The sequence below is a fragment of the Desmodus rotundus genome, chromosome 4, assembly GCF_022682495.2.
Source record: "Desmodus rotundus isolate HL8 chromosome 4, HLdesRot8A.1, whole genome shotgun sequence".
Lineage (NCBI taxonomy): Eukaryota > Metazoa > Chordata > Mammalia > Chiroptera > Phyllostomidae > Desmodus > Desmodus rotundus.
This window is the reverse complement of record NC_071390.1, coordinates 14,269,767-14,283,604: the sequence shown is the minus strand read 5'-3', so window position 1 is coordinate 14,283,604 and position 13,838 is coordinate 14,269,767.

The following is a 13,838-nucleotide window of genomic DNA, read 5'->3' as shown; positions in this document are numbered from 1 at the left end:
ATATACACTCCCGAACTAAAATAACTTCTCAAGTCTTCAGGTGCTAAAGAGTCAAGATCCAATCTTTTCCCGGGGCCTTACCTCCTTTGCTAGTCTAAGATTTGCAAAACCAATGAAGATGCAAGTGAGCAAGAATCTATATTTTACAGGTGAGTGAATCACATTTCTCTTGGTGGTGGTGGGGAGTGTTGGAGATATAATTTGGGAGCATCAAGGGGAGCAAGAGGAAAGCCAGTCAGTGTCTGACTATGCAAAGTCATGCTTGAGAAGACAGTGCTGGAAAAAGAAGGAAGGGAGTCTCTTCAAGGTCATCTTGTATCCTGCACTTAGGCACCCCAGGAGCTATTATCTTTAGACAAGCAGCCTCATTCTAGTCTCATTCGACTGAAGTCTCCTCATCTGCCCCTTGTATCAGCCTTTCTATGGCTCTAAAAGGGTCAATGGCCATTGCAATCTATACAAATGAAAGAAGACCCTTCTTATGGACTCGTCACTCACTTGTTTGTTCATTAATCAAATAGTCACTGAGCCTCTCCTTTTTGCCAGGAGGATGGAGGATGTGTATTTTAGTGGCGACGTAGCTGAGAAACCCTACCTCAGCAAGATAGGACTAGAATGTGCAAGAGGCACAAAACAGGTGCAAGGAAGGTAAGAAATACTGTAGGAATCAACACAGAAGTACAGACCTGTAGCACAAGGCAGATGTCTCCTGTCACTCAGCAGTGTGTGTCTACTGTGATAAAGGTGTGTGATTAATTACACACAGAGACCATATGTATATTTCCTCACTTGCTAATTGCAATAAGTTGCAGGAACACGGAACATACTGCTCTTCATGAACGTCAAGACATTTCAGTGGATTCCCCTTGGTTCTCTGAGAAACTACAATTAACTTTACTAATTATTCCCTTCACCACATGTGCTTCACTTAATGTAGAACCAAACTAATGACTATTGATCTTTTAAAACCTTTTATTTCTTTGTTCTAAAAGCCATGTTGGCTGCCATCCAATTAATACCAACGGTGGCTCCTTGAACAAAATCACGAATATAACCAAGTCCATTTAAGGTTGGTGGGGGAGAGGAAGCAAACTTCAGTGTCAAGAATTCTCTCATTTCTTCTCTCGGGAGGGGGAGGCTCTCTGTACTGGCAAAATGCCACATGGCACTTTTGGTTGGGTATGCTTTGAAAGATTTTGTAACTGGCCAAGCAAGCAAGCATCTCTGCAGTGACTGATCCACAGCACCTGGTAGTGGCGGGGAGTTGGCAAACCAGAGACATATGCCAAGGACCAGCTGGGAATGCAGGACAATTTAAAAATGCACAAAATCCCACTTTAATGCTGGCAATACACCTAGAGTTGAGCAGAGTGCCTTTCTGTCCTGCCATCTGGGTAGCATTAATTCAAACTTCTATGTCCTTAGACTTTTAAACTTCTATGACTTTTCTCAAGATTCCTGTGAGTGTGTGTGTGTGTGTGTATGTTTTAGGGATGGTTTATATGCTCATGGCTTTTCCTATGTCCACATATTTTGCCTCTGCCCCACATAGTGTTGATTCAGATGTGAAACTCACTACCTTCTTTGATTTTCACATACACACACATACACACTTTCCCAAAGCATTCTTGAGAGTTTGAGGACAACATAGTAGGTGGATTCACAATTCACATTACATTCCCCAAACAAGCTCAAATGGAAAAGCTGGCATCATTGCTTTAAGATATCCTTTAGGTAACCACTTGATGGAGTTCTTCATCCCATATAGTTCTAGCTGAGTCCACCTGGTGAGGAACAACGCAATTCGCTCTTTGTCTTCTGCACAGAAATTTCATAGTTCTTCTCTGAAACTTTGCGTGATTCTTCTGCCTCAAGTGTACTCATCAATCTTTTTTTTCACCAAAAGACCAAAAGGAAAGGGAATTCTCTCTTGAACAGCAATTCTCTCTTTAACAGGAAGGCTTGTGCCAGCTGCTAGGACAATACATCTTTTCACTTCATCGTTACCACAATGTGTTCGCCTAACCACTACTTAAAACACTTGGTGCTCCAGTGAGCTTTTTAATGCAGCACCTCTGTTGAGTGTTGCCATAAACTTGTGAGCCGGACAGGGCAGCCATATCTCATGGCTGCCCTAAATATGCATGATGAATATGATGAATACCTAAATATGCATTGTTTTTGGTAAAACGTTCTTTTTGCCTTATCTTGCTCAAGATGGCCATTTGTTGGAGGAATAGGACAGATCAGGAAGTGGTGAATCATCCAACTTGGGCTTTACTCTCTCATTCTGCTTCAAATTCCCTCATGCTTTAAGGCGAGGCTCTGAGCTACATGGAGCAGAATGTGAGAGAAGCCAGCCTATACTGGGTTATTTGCAATGTTTCTCAACCTCGACACTATGGAGATTTTGTGCAAGCTACTTCTTTGTTGTCGGTGGAGGCCAATGTCCTGTGTATTATAGGATGTTTAGCAGCATCTCTGACCTCTAACCACTAGATGCCCATAGAACACTCACTCTCAACCTTGTAGTTATGATAATGAAAAATTTGTCCTAACATTTCCAAATGTTCTCCAAGGAGACGAAATCACCCTGGTTGGGAAGCATGGAGTTATTGTTACATATCCATTATCATGATGGTTTATTATCTTTATGAGCTGGACCATAGATGATTGGTTATTATGAGCAACTCAGAAGGGAGATACAAAACCTGCAAATCATACAGTAAAAGAGAAAGTTTTCAAAACTTGTGTTTTCTTTTCACTGGAGAGGACACATGCCTTCACTTGGGTGGGACAAAGGAAGAAAATATACCACCCATCTCCATGGTATGAGCTATTCTGGTGGGGCATCACTGCTGATAGCTCAGCTCTGACAACAAATGGTCCAAGCAGTGCCAAGAACCACAAGTCAGGCCATTTAGGGAAAAGACAAGATATTTGAACAGCTTGACACTGTGAAGGCATAAATTGTGGGGAGAGATACACGTGAGCTGGAGAGATTTGTAAATGTGGCAGACGGTAATCCTGGTATTTCATGTTAATTGTTTTTCTCAGGCAGGAGACCTCCTGTGATTTACATTCTGGAGCTGGTGGGATGCTGGTGAGATGCTGTGGGGATGACGGGCTTAGCCAGACAGCTTGTCACCTCCAGCGAAGACAAGTGGGGGGCATGACAGCTGCCTTAGGGGCTCTCATTTGTTCCAGAGCATCAGGGGTGCTATCATGTACCCTCAGGGAGGCCTTGCATGATGAAAGAAGCTTGTGCCCAAGAGCTGAAGGGGACAACTGAAGAATAGGTGGCAAAGTCCAAGGGCTCAGGAGTGATGTGCTAATAAGTAGGGAGTGGTCACCAGACAGGTGCTGAGGTTGGCTTATCTGGCCCCTTCTGCAAGTGGGAATGTGCCAAACCTCATGTGGGTGGCCTTGGGAGGGGCACTTAGAGACTTTAGAAGGAACTGGGTTTTCATCCAGACCAGGAAAGCCTTTGAATGGGGCAGAAGTGTGGATTTAATTGTTGCTTACCTGAGACATTTAAAGGGCCAGTCTGATGAGGAGACAGGAAAAGATCATGTTGTCTCCGCTGAGTCAGTATGTTCCTTTACTTCAGTCTTTCCAAAGACACTTTGCCTAGAAGCTATCCCTCCTTTTCCCAAGTTACAGAGATGAGCTAAGCCCCTGTAGCACTCAGTAGGGCTCAGTCAGATCGGATTACCTGCAGACTCAAGGCAGAGTCTGTGGTGAGTCTGGGTCACAGAGACTCTGGAAGGCAGTCATAAGAGGTAGGAAAAGATGTTTACTGGTCAGTGTAAGGGCCGAGGAGCCGTCAGGTCCTGCAGCCCCTTAGAGAGGGCTGTGGTCAGACAAGCAGTGGCAATGACAGGGCGAGGTGGTCTGTCGGGCTGAACCACGTCAGCACGGCCGAGCCTGGAGCCATGTTTCCAGAATCCCTGTCACTGTGGGGCTCTGGGTCAGAGTGGGCCCACAGAGGACTTCGTGTGGATTTGGAATGTGGGAGTGAAGCATTCCTCTCACATTCCTCTCGGACGGTGGTCACACCCAATGCTGGTGAATCTAGGCTGGGCCATGTTCTCCATGCTGTGTCTAGCTCGTCCTGCTGACTGGGCTCTCTGACCAGTAGTGACCCCAGGACCTTGGTGCTGACCCAGAAAAGCATCGGTGCTATAGATTCTCCACAGATCCCCCTTCCATGCTCACTTCAGTGGCTGGGTGAGCTTGGCCTCTAGAACTTCCCTGGTAGCTCCAGCTTGCCCGCCTGCACCAGGTGGGCTGGTGAGAACCCATTTCTTTGATTTTCTGACTCCTCCTCCCAGACCTTCACTTTCCCAGCTCCTCCCACATTTGTTTATGGTCTAACTCCTTTAATAAAACTGTGATCTCCGAACCACTTGGAGTGCTTTGTTTCTCCGGCTGGGCCGGCCTGACTGACGCCTGCGGAGGGCTCCTCTGCAGTCTGGTTCCTGTTTATACAAGGCGAGTCTCATGCACTCCAAGGAGAATAAACTGCCTTAAAAATGGGCATAGTCCTGGCCTGAAAAGATTTCTTGATGAAGAGTGATCCTAGCAGTCATTCATTCATTCATTCATTCTCCAATAAATAGAAAGGAGGGTGCTGTTCCAGGGAATGGCTAGAAATACAATGTTAATTAGTGAATAAAACAGACATGTGCTGCTTTTCTTAGAGAGTTCAGAGTTTAAAGTAATTGGTAGAAAAATGAACAAATAACCAGTATGTGATTATAAATTATTGCTTTTTGGGTATTACATGACAATTACTGAAAACAGCATAAGGTGACAGAGAATAGTATGGGTGAGGTGAGACCCGTGGGGATAGGTGTGTGTGGGAAGGCCATCTGAAGAGTTGATATTTAAGCCAGTACTTGAAACACAAGATGGATTCAACCACAGAAGACTGTTTGCTGTAGTCTGAGAGAACAGTGTGTTCAAAGGCCCTGAGGTAGGACAAATATACCACCACAGAGATACTTTTTTTGTGAAATAGTGCCAAACTCTTTTACAGAAAAATATCAGCTTCAAGACAAAACAGAGTGAGGCCCAAGAACCGCAAAACTCCTGAGAAGAACTGGTGTAGGCCCACAGGAAGCTAGAAAGCAGACCAGAGGGGCAAAGAGAGGAGAGGACCCCCATGAGGACAGGCAGGGCAGGGCTTCCCCAGGGCTGCCGCTGGTCCACACAGAGCCTTTGTGTGAAGTGGAAACAGACGCCCCTTCCTTGGAGCGACAAAACCTGAGGCCAGGGTTCTTGGCTTGGCAAGTGGAGCGGGGGCTGGATTTCAGCTCCTCCTACTGCAGGGCCTAACCTGCAAAACCGCATGCAGTGCCCGATCTGCACTAGGAGTTCATGGTGAGCTGCCTGAAGCTGGAAGAATTTCTGAATCTCCTGCTAAAGAGGGACTTGGTGAATAAGTTTATTCCATCCGGCATCGTGGGGACAGCTAGCTGCCTATGTAGCTAAGCACATCGTTAAGTCAACTGGCATTTCTGACATTATTATGGCTCATCGCAATTACTTTTTTTTTTTTGTTCTTGTTTTTGCTGTTGTAAGGGCACTACTAACCCAATGTGCAGAAACAAGATAACCCTCCTGGCCAGGCCCTCAAGATCCTAGTGCTAGGCCTCAAGGGGCACATGGACAAGTTACACAGCTGGAACTCTCTCCGGTTGGGCCAAACCTGTCCATTTCTAAGAGTAAAGAGGAGATCCAAGAGCCAATCGTGGGAGACTAACATTGATTGAACCCTGACTACATAGCAGATGCTGTTGGACACTTCAGCTGCATTTGCCATTTCATCCACTTGACCATCCATGAGGCAGGCACTTCCAACCCCATGCCGCACGGGGTACGACTCTGAAGTTCAGAAATGTCAGGTGATTTGCCCATGGTCTCAGTAAGAACATGCTAGATGGGATTTGGTGGCAGGTCTGTCTTATCAGGAGCCTGTGTGAAGAAGTAAAAGCAGGTGCTTTTGGAGTCACTGTAAGCAAAGCAGTTTGGAAATAGACCCATGTGGTGGTAGGCCTCCAATGCTGGCCAGATTCCCTTAGGCACCTGTGCGTACCAGGTGTCTGTATTTCCCTGGGGTAAGTAAGCCTGCCCTGGAAATGTGCAAATCAGTCTATTACAGCTGACACTTGATTGGCCAGGAAGCATATACCCACGAGAGAGGAATTTTCTGCTGAGAGCAACCTTTGCTCTCCCCCAAGCAATCAATCTCACTCTTCACTGTCAGGTGTCTCTGAGGTGTTTCAGGGACATTGGTGTCTGTTAGGGAAAGGAGCCATGTAGGAATCCTAGTGTCGCCTTGGGAACAATTCCTGGGCCTGCACAATATAATCATTCCCAATCAATGTTGAACTTGGGCCTTAAGCACTGGGCCTGTGACCAAATTCAGCTTCTCAGCCTTCTTTATGAGAAGAAAAAGGAGGCCATGCCTCCGAGCAGAATATGCATCCCTGAGGGGAAAGACCCCATCACTGCCCAGACCACTGCCCTCTATATTACCGAGAAGAGAAAAGCCACCAGCTTTCAGTGTGCAGGTGTAAAGCACCCAGATGGATGTCCCCATCCCTGGCCCACAGCTGGCTTTTGGACTAGATATTGGTTTTGGTTGCTTTCTCAATCTGACACAAAGAGTCTCTAGAGAAGGAATCTGAAATTGGGGTTTTCTTGCATCCAAGCCTACAACCTAAAGTTTGAGAAGTAAAATGTCATTTGTGGTGTGTGTGTAGGTGGTGTGCACATACAGGAGAGAGCTGTCCATCTGTCTTTGATCCAAAAGAAATCTGGAATAGATACACATGCCTCCCGTCCTACCCAGATGTCAGCAGCTTTAATGGGCAGCCCAAGCGGTGAAGAGTTGTGCTCTATTTGCCAGTGGTCACTCAGACAAACTTTGTGACTCAGGGAGAGTGTTGAGCAAGGTTATTCTCTTGGTGAATTGAAAAAACGTGATGTCAGAAAAGGAACGATTAACCAAAGCTATAGCAGCTTGGCAGGTACAGGAGAATAGGGCTGGACTTAGAAGACAAAACAGAAAAGTAGATTTTTTTCTTAACTGCAATTGCTTATAGACATAACAGAACTTTTTCCTGACACCTAATCAGTAGTGGGGGTTTTCTTCTTCCTTCTTCCAAATTCTTAGAGTCAGCTTGAATCTACTCACAGAAACATTCCTTTGCTCTCAAAATAATGTAGTCACCTACCTGTTGTCCTTTCCCAGATCCCTGTACCCTGCTGTGTGGACAGTGTTGCTCACTGTGATAGACCCCAAGTCAGCCTAAAGTACTCAACGAAGGGGACTAGATGTGTGTGTGTGTGTGTGTGTGTGTGTGTGTGTGTGTGTGTGAGAAAGGCAGCTCAGGGATGATACTAAATCCAACTATTAGAATATGTCCTTTTTCTGACTCGCTCCACTTCCTTTCATGTTGATTCATTCTCTGCAGGCTTGCCGCAGTAAATGGTCTCACAATAGTTTCATGTTTATATCCCACTGGCTTGGCCATCCTGGATGCCCTTGACTCTGAATCCTAGATGGCCTTGGGTGATATGCACACCTGGAACGAACCTATCACTGTGGCCTGGTGAGCCATCCCTCACTGACTAAGCCTGGGCTCCTTGCCTACTCTTAGAGTATGAGAGCGGGAGCTCCCCAAATGACAGGGACTGTGAATGGGGGAGAGGGGACAGTTATCAGAAGGGAAAGTGGATGTCAGGCAGACAAAAGCAGATACTATAATATCATTTTTTATAATTTGTCATTTTATATATTAAAAAGACAGACATAAGTGTTTGACACCCCCAACAAGTCCGTAAGCTCCATGAAGGCAGGGCGTGTGTCCACTTTGTTCACCTACATAGCACCAGTGTCTGTCATCGTGTGTGGCATATGAAGAGCATCCAGTAAACATTAGCTGGATGAGTGGACGAGTGAATGAATGATCAATACTTGGGCATTTGGTGTCCCTCGTCTGGTCTCGGATGAGTACAGTGATGAATTCAGGACAAACAGCAAGAAGGTAGGGGTCACTTCTTTCAAAATTCCTTTGTAGTTTTCTTTACCCAAATTGATTTTTTGGTTTGTAACCTTATATATTTAGAGGAATGGAAGGCTCTTAGAGACTCTTCAATACAAGATCCTGGGTGAAAACTAGAAGAAAACGACCTACCTTTATTTTCCTCTCTGAGTATCTCTGGGCGAGATTACCGGGGCTTCTTACACTCTGCTCTCCCTTTTTTGTAAGAGCCTACTGTAGAGAGGGGTGAGATTATGTAAATCCTATGACTTGGATATATGCAGTTTGGAAGAGGGTTCTTCTTGTTCTTTTCCTATGCTTGTGTGGGAATCCACCTTCTAGAGGCTGGAAAAAGAAGAGGATAGATATGAATCCCGGCTCTGTCTTTTCTATTTCATAGTCTTTGGCAAGTTACTTTAACCTTACTGCCACCTTGTAAACTAGATAATACGATTGCATTTAACACATTCGGAAAGGAAGAGTTTGAGAGTAAACATATGCAAGTGCCTGACATGCGGCCCCAAACATTGGTGCTCAGTCTATAGGAGAAAGGCAGGTGGGTGGGGAACTAATCGAAGTAGATACTATATACTTAGATACAAGCAAAAATAAAGCAAACAAAAGGTCAAAAGCAGGCTCTCTCGATCCAAACAAAATTAAACCAAACCTGAACGCAACAAAACCCCTTACAGCGGAGTGGCTTTGCAGCCATCTATTATCCACTGAGCCTGAAGGGGACCTTTCCTGGTACTATCCTCCTCTGCACCCAGCCACCCCTTGGAAGCCCTGTTCTCTGTAGCTAATCATTAATCAGCACGCACCCGCAAGTTTCTTCTCTCTAGTTCTCTGTTTGCCAATTAGCCAAGGAAATGATTTGACCAGGCGATGAAGGCAGGCATGTTTGCTAACAAAGGGATACTTCTACCCCTGCGGAATAGAAATGAATCTGCTGTGAACTATTAAGTAAACAGTCGCTGTGGCAGTTTGTGACCGGATGCCCCTCTGATTCTCAGGGAATCCTCGGTGTTAATTATGCCAAGGGTCTCCAGAATCAGCCTCTAGCAGTTTCCTCGGAAAAGGTCTTTAACCAGTTTATGGGTGTCTAAGTAGAGGAATCAGAGTGATAAGAGCTGATTGGAGCCTGGGATAATGAGCCAGCACTGGGTCCTGGACTCAGGGCTCAGTTGAAGTACCAAGGGTTATACAGATTAAATTTCCATTAGCACCATGGAGTGTTTGTTGTGTGAGAGAGAACAGCCACCTGGGCCCTGGAAAATGGGCCCCCAGAGCAGTGTTTCAGCATCTCCCGAGGCCTGAGCTCCTCAAAGATAGTTCCTTGGAAAAAGAAAGCAGGCCATTCATTCCCAACTGGCCTAAAGAGTTTGCTGGGTGAGTGGGTACCCAGTCACCTCTGAATAGTCCATTTATTGCTCTCCTTCTGTAATTCTGAGAAATAGCTCCTGGCTTATTAATAAAATGAATGATAAAGTTGACAATTATTCCTAACCTTTATTGAACATGTTTCAGAGTACATGGCATATGGCAAGAACTTTGTAAGCATGAAATTCCTTAAACACACTCATAAGGAGATATAATTTTTATCCATAAGTTACAGATATTTGAGACTTGGACCGTCCCATGCCTGGGTGGTAGGATGATAACTTACCCAGTGCCTTGCTGCTAGGAAGTGGAGAGGTAGGGATCTCACTGACCCAAGTCCATGTTTTTAACTGCTCAGTCACTTTCTTTCCTTTTGCGAGAAAAGGGGATTAATCACCCACTGAATATGTGAAGCCACAGGGAGCAGTCCAACTGGGCTCTGACGTAGCTAAGAGCCTCTCCTTTTGAATCAGTGATTGATAGAAAATATCCTAATTTGGCATGTTGACCTGGTGGAAAAGGTTCTGGGGCTTTAAAGCATGATTTGTGTCTTACTATTCTTGGCATGCTTTCGTGTCGAGGAAATGATGGTCTGTTTTGATGCCTGATGTGGCTCTCCGATTTGTAACCACAGCAGTCAGAAGTGGCAAAGATCTGAGAAATCCCTTGCTCAAGTACTCCTTTTGCATAGTTGACAAAAAGGTGGCTCATGATGTATGTGTCTACAGTCATGCAGGTCAATACGGATGGAATTAGAACCAGACTCAGTCTCATCTGTTTACATCATTCCAGTACCCTGTTTACGACGTCAGATACACTGCTTATCTGACATGGGAAGAAAGCTCACAATATTAGTACTTTACAGTGGCGGTCTTGGAAAAATAATTTAGAATTTAGGTGAGCCAGAGATATATAGGGAAGGCAATGTGTTCAGTGGAAGGAAACTTGGAATGAGATGCTTGCTTATTTTTTCATTCATCTGACAAAAATTGAGTGGAAATCCTGATTCTAGAACCAATTCTACTACTACTTGTGTCATTTATGTTGAGCCTGTGTTTACTCACCTGATAAATCAGAGTATTGAAATACATCTAATAATTTAAATGTGGAAAAATGTTTGATCTCATAAGCGACCATAGAAATGTAATTTTACACACTACTGAATCGCTAATTTTTTTTTTTACCTGTTAAAAATACATTAAAACAAAATGCCTAATGCTAACAAGGGTGTGGCGAGGAAAGCAGTCTCAAGTAGATATTGGTATAAATTTTTGGAAAGGAATGCAATGGGTTGGTAAAGAGCTATTAAAAGATCCACTTCCTTGACCTAGTAATTCCACTTCTGGGAATCAATTCTAAGCATATTCTAGGAAATAATCTATGTACACAAAGATGTTCAGTGATATTTTTAATATTAGATGAAACATGGAAACAACCTAACTGCTAGATCAAATGAACAGTAGTTAAATATAGTATGGTGTATCCACAGAGTGAAATGTTTATGCAACGAAGAAAATGATTATCATGAGGTTTCTATCGTAACATGGAAAATATGTGGTGTAAAGCTAATTAAAAAAGAAAATATTCATTATTATCATATAGATGAAGAGAGAATTTCATAGAAGAAAACAAATTCTTAAAAAAGTTGTGGTAGGTGGATTAATGGGTTGTTTTTATTTCTTCTTTTTTTTTTTTAAATTTTGAAAGCATGTTTATGTTACTGTTTTCCTTGGAGGCAGAATAGTGTTAAGAGCCAGGCCATGGTGCCAGACAGACTAGATTTGAATTCCCTCATTGTCACTTACAAGCTGTGTGTTTTCCTGAGCTTCCTTCTAGGTAGAATGGGAGCCCTAATTGAACATATTCCATACGGTAGATGTGAAGATTAGATAAGAGCGTGGATGGTAATGCTCACACAGGGCTTGACTGGTTGAAATCTGTTAATTAACAATTATTAATTATTATTTTATGAAAGATTTTAATGTATTGCTGGACACCAATGACTCAAAAAAAGAAAAAAGAAATGCAAATTGAATGGTCTCTCAGTGTCCATTTGAAACATGTTGCTGACATAAGTTTTTCATGACAGAGATATATTTGTAGATTAATACGGGGCCCAAATGTCGTGCCAAAATTGTAGAGTTTTGAAAATATAGCTTCCTTGGGGAATGGAATGAGATTATTTTTGTCTGTTTATAATCTGAACTGGCCCTTTCTTTCTCACGTGAGAGAACATGTAGGGTTTTATATTAAAGGATTTGGGAAGCTGGTTGGTTAAGAAGTGATCAGTTCCTTTACTTTCTTCTTCTAAAAGCTGCCTTTGGCTCTATATACAAATAAAATGATGGAGTCATTATTTATGCACTTAGGAGCAACGGGAGAATTTTTATAATGTTACATGTTTTGAGCAGCCCTATATCTTGCATTTCCTGAAGGTTTTGATGTATGAGAGATTTGAATGGTCATTCTCTTGGTACAAGAAGATTTATAATATCTCTTAAATATTTCTAGAAACAGATATGTAAACCTTTCCTGGGAGTGAAGTGGTCCTTTCAGAATGACTTTTGGATGATACATGTGTAAGTGAATCAGACAGATATTGACAAAATGTCCTTCGAATTGACAAAACAAATTGACCAGACATGCAAAGGGTTTTACCAAACCCCAGCATTTGATATCCCCCAGTGACATTAGGTTGCTGATTTCCAACTAAGGCTTGAAAGGTGGAAATTTTGTCTGGAAATGTTTTGGTGGAGCAAGGAGAAGGCAGAAAGGCAAAGAGTCAGCTCTGAGGCAAGGATAAGCTTCCAGCTCTTTTCTTCACAACCATGTAGATACTAAGCAAAAAATAAAAAAGTCTGGATCGTATGTGCTGATTCCCTCCATTCTGGTGAGACAGCATGAAGGAGAGCGAACTGCTTTAGGACCAAAGGCAGAGATCGAGTCAGATTCTGTTTGAAGGAACTTGAGAGAGAACCTTGACCCTCTGAAAATGGAGTAAATGCAACAATGAATTTTGTAGTGTTTTACGAAATGGGAATCCCCTCTGTCTGAACTGTCACATTATTCTTGTCTGGTTGACCTGACTGAGGGTCCACCGTTGAACAGATGCTTTGATTCATTTGACAGTATACTTTTTCAAACTCTCTTGCTTACTTGTAGCAACTTGGGGAATTACCCAACAGTTGTGGTAACTTTCTTATATTAAATCTCTGGGGTCCCTATCAGTTGTGTGATGTATTTGAGCCTCCCACCCAGGCACTCCTGGGCCTTGGCAACCAATTCTTGGGCTCAATCAGGGAAGGGTTGGAGAGAGGTTAAGAGAAGTGGGTCCTGAGGTGTTGGTGGAGTCGATTGAACACGCCGCCTTAGACTGGACTTAAATGGAGCTGGAAGAGCATTTGGTTATGAAATGAATGTTAATGAGTGTCCTTGAAATTTGGGAATTTGGGAGGAACATGTTACAAGTTTGAAGCTCAACATCACCTGCTTGGATACATATTCATAATCACCCTTAAGGTGTATCCATTTCCAGCCATGTGGTTAAAGCCTGCCTTGGCCCGCAGCACCCAGGCTGGTAATAGAAGTCTAAGGACATATGGTGACTCCTGATATTTCTGCTTTAATTTGCTTTAGCTTGACCAACGAATGATATTTATGCCAATGGTGGGGCTTAGAGGGTTGGGAACCCAAGTATACAAGGTAAATATTTGTTTGTTCTTATACTGCTTGGACATAGCCATGTCAAAGTCTCTGGAGACAAAACCAGCTCTTTTGTCCCTGACAAGGAGTTGTCGACCTGTGCTTCAGGATGTACACCACTCAACAGCATTTAGAGAATAGGACATTGTTAATTCTGATGGACTCCTCTTAAAACCTGGTCAGTCTGGTGGTGGTGGCTATGGTATTGAGTTGAAGGGGTCCTTGATTTCTGGCTCCAATACTGGACCAAAATGCTTATCACCTATTAATTTGGAGAATATAAATGTCTTGTTATTATGAATTGGCTGCTGAGTAATCAAGAGCTTCTATTCTACCCTTTCTTGTCCCTGGTAAACATATTCACTGGTTAACCCAATCTGAGCATGATTGAGAAATAAGTGGCTTTTCCTTCTAGGTCTCCAACCAGGAAAACTATCCTCATATTAAGTTAGTCTATTGATCTCTGATGAAATAGAGAGAAGCCGATTGCCTTGGTAGGGATTAGTAGATCTGAGCAGTGGCTGGCCACTCAAACCATCATGCTGTGCTGAATCTCCCTGCCCCACCCCCCCAATCTCACCAGATCATATGGTCACAGCAGAAGGTAAACAAACACTGGAACAGATAGGAGCACCATGCATATAGGAAGCCCTTCTCCACTCCAAAGACACAAGTTTCTTGGACACGGCTAATGCCTTATCT